We start from the raw sequence: 3430 nt of genomic DNA on the forward strand, positions 1-3430 counted from the left end.
AGATTGATAGAACTGGCATTTTTCAAGCTCTTGTCACAACTGCATTATAAAGCCGTCACTGCACAGGATATTGATGAATACTCTCAAACATGCAAATAGCAGGAGAGATCATTTCTCACAAACTTTTGGTTAACAAGAATGACTTGGGTCCCAGAGGGAGTGGGAGAGGAGAGAGGTCAGCCTTGGCGTCCATTCAAAGGAAAGCCATGTCGCCCCTGCTGAGCTTTAGAAGTTATGATGAGTTATATGGGCTCTCTGCCAGCATCCCATTTAGTGTGGGCTGGGAATCCACATACTGCTTCAGCTAACTGGCGAACACAGAGACTTCAGTTTAAAGGAAATTAACTATTCTATTCCACAGAAAAATCTATTGGTGAGTTGAATTAGCTTAAGCATACGTGCATTCATGATGGCTGTAATTCTCCTGCAAAAATCATGTATTTCAAGGATGATACATGTAGTATCTCATTGTACTTACTGGTAGAAGATGAAAGGATAATATTTTTAATCATTTTTATGTACATAAAAGTAAGGTAAAACCTAATATTAGTTTTTAAAAATATAAATTAAATTAATGAAATTACCTTGATATCCCAAGATATTCTTTTAAATAGAAATTTTCTATTCCTTTTAAATAGAAATTCTTTTAGAATAAACATTTCAGTTTCTACCTATAATATATTTATTTTTTTCTCTATTATTATAAATAATGCTCTTTAAAGCTTCCTGCTTATCCAATTTTTATTGAGTTTATTTGGCAGTTTAGATGTGGATTTTAATAATTAATTTTATAACCTATGTATCCTTCAGGAATTAATTTGAAATTTGCATTGTTTCCTGACCATGCTGACAACTCATGTGAATGGAACCCCCCAGTGACATGCATTACCTTGGCACTGACTTAATCTCACATTTTAAGGTTTCATTGCTCAGTATTACTTTCTAAAAACTAAGTTTTTCCTTTCTAAAATCCTTAGTATAATTCATTTTTTAGTGTTCTACTATTTTCTTTTCAAAAATATTTTTTTCCAGAGAAGCTAGAGTCCTTTCAGATCTGGGAACTATCTGTTATTTTTGCATATAAATGAGAAATTGGTAGGATATAGAATTCTTTGCTCATAGCTCATTAAAATCCTGAGAAACATATTTCAAAGATTTCTGGTTAATTCAGTGCAAGGAGAAATATGAAACCAAGGAAACTTTTTCTTTTGCAGCAAATTTGTTTTGTTTCTCTTTTTTATCCCCCTGCCTGAATATGTATAGGCATGCTTTCCTTTACCCCTGCTTTGCTTTACCCCTAAATTCCAGCACCTCACCAGAAAATACGTAGATCTTTTTTTTATTAGTTTTTTCTAATCTTCAATGAGCCTTTGCAATTGGATTTATTTGTTCATTTTATCTGCAAGCACCTTTTTTGGTGTGAGTCACTGTTCTATAATATTCTGATTCAGTAATGAACACAGAAGATAAAAATCTCTGCCCTCATGGAATGTACATTCCAGTGACAGAGAAATAAAAATTTAGGAATATTAGTTTAGTTACATAAAATTGCCATTTTTTTGTATGTCAACAAATGTTTAAAATCAGCTTTTTCATAAGGTTCAACCTACTAAATTCACAGAAGATAAGTTGGTGATAAGTACTGTGCAGAAAAACTGTACCCAGGTAAGGGGGTAGTAGTGGTGCTAGGAGGTGGTCATAGCTTTCCATATTTACTATTGTAGCAGCTCTCTGTATTCTTCCAATGTTCAGTGAATCCATAGCTTGGTCTGCAAGACTCCAGCTGATCTAACCCCTGTCTAATTTTGTCAGTTCCACCCACACTGTCCATCTTACTTTTCCCTGAAAGCCCCTTCCTCTCATGGTTATTCCTTCCCCTCAACTGTTTGCAAGTTTAGTTCTTCCCTTACATTTCTTTCTATTTTCTAATCTGGCTCTGATCGTGTGACCTAGTTCTACTTGCTCAGTCTCAAATGCTTGGCCCATGCCGGAGTTGGGCTTTGAAAACCAATTGGGAAGCCCCCTTCTTCCAATTCTGAGAACTGTTCTTCCTCTAGTAATTCATCCTGTTCATCCCTATAGTAGTGAGTGCCACAGCCTAAGGGTCTCAGACCTGACTGCAGATTTTATTCACTTGGAAAACTTTTTAAAAACATCGATTTCCAGTTTCAGCCCTGATTAATTTCCAGAAGTCGAGTCCTAGTATCATTTGCTCAAAGATTACTCCAGATGATGCTAATTTGTGGCCAGGGTTGAGAACCAATGATCTCTAAGGAGCTTTATAAAATCTTGACACCTGAGGCCCACCTCCCGATGATTCCACTTTTTATTGGTTCAGGGGTGCAGATCGGAGATGGAGATTTTTTAAGTTCCCCCGGCGTTGCTATTGGGCAGCCTATCTGAAAGCTACTGACAGTAGGCAAATGCGAGGTACCTAGTCAAGGTCAGGCACTTTTCTTAGCACTTTGCATATATTAACTCCTTGATTCCCCCACAACAGAGCTATCCCTTTCCCCATTTACAAACAAGAAAACTAAGAATAAAAACACGTCATTAAGTTTCTTGCTTGAGATCAGGCATCTGGCAAAGGGCAAGAATCAGGATGCAAACCCAATCTGGCTTCAGAACCTACCTCCTCAATCACTAGACTAGACCATCTTGCCTCTAAATGGTGTAGAAGAGCGCCATGGCTATTTTTATATCATGCAAAAGAAAACATATTTTTTAATTGAAATTAACTTGTGTAAAATTAAAATAGGTAACAGAACTACATTTATTGTTATTTCTCGGTAAATGGTTCATTCCTAAGATAATCCAACCTGAAGATTTCTGAAAATGTGACCAGGAACCTATATGCTGATTCAAGACTGTGGTTTCCAAAGGCCCCCTTGAAAATAGCAAAAGGGGTCCATGAGATATTTCCATTATTTCGAAAATCCTAATGGAAATTGTTTATGTGCCTGGCTCATTTTGAGCACAGGTCAACTAAAACATCAACTTTGCTCATGGCTGGAATTATATCGACTTAGAATAATAAAACAGTTCTCTCAATTAATACAAGACTATGATTACTAAATGTAACTGTATTAAATGATTCAGATATAGGAAAATGGCATAGTTATTATTGGCTGGTTCAATAGACAACATCTTGTACAACATGGGGCACCAGTGGTTCTTTTGTGAAAAGAACTGGATAACAATGATAAGTGAATTTTCTTTCTTTCCCCGCAGGGGCAGCACCGGGAACCGAACCCAGGTCTCCCGCGTGGGGGGCGAGAACTCTGCCTCTGAGTCACTGTGGTCTGCCTGATAGGTGAATTTTTTATCAAAGAAAGAGCAAATCGGTTACAAAGGCAGGGCTTGCACTGCTCTTCTCATTTTCAGCTTCATTGTTTAGTTTCCCTTGCAGACATCAGGGGTATTCGAGGAA

The sequence above is a fragment of the Tamandua tetradactyla genome, chromosome 4 (genome assembly GCF_023851605.1).
Source record: "Tamandua tetradactyla isolate mTamTet1 chromosome 4, mTamTet1.pri, whole genome shotgun sequence".
Classification (NCBI taxonomy): domain Eukaryota; kingdom Metazoa; phylum Chordata; class Mammalia; order Pilosa; family Myrmecophagidae; genus Tamandua; species Tamandua tetradactyla.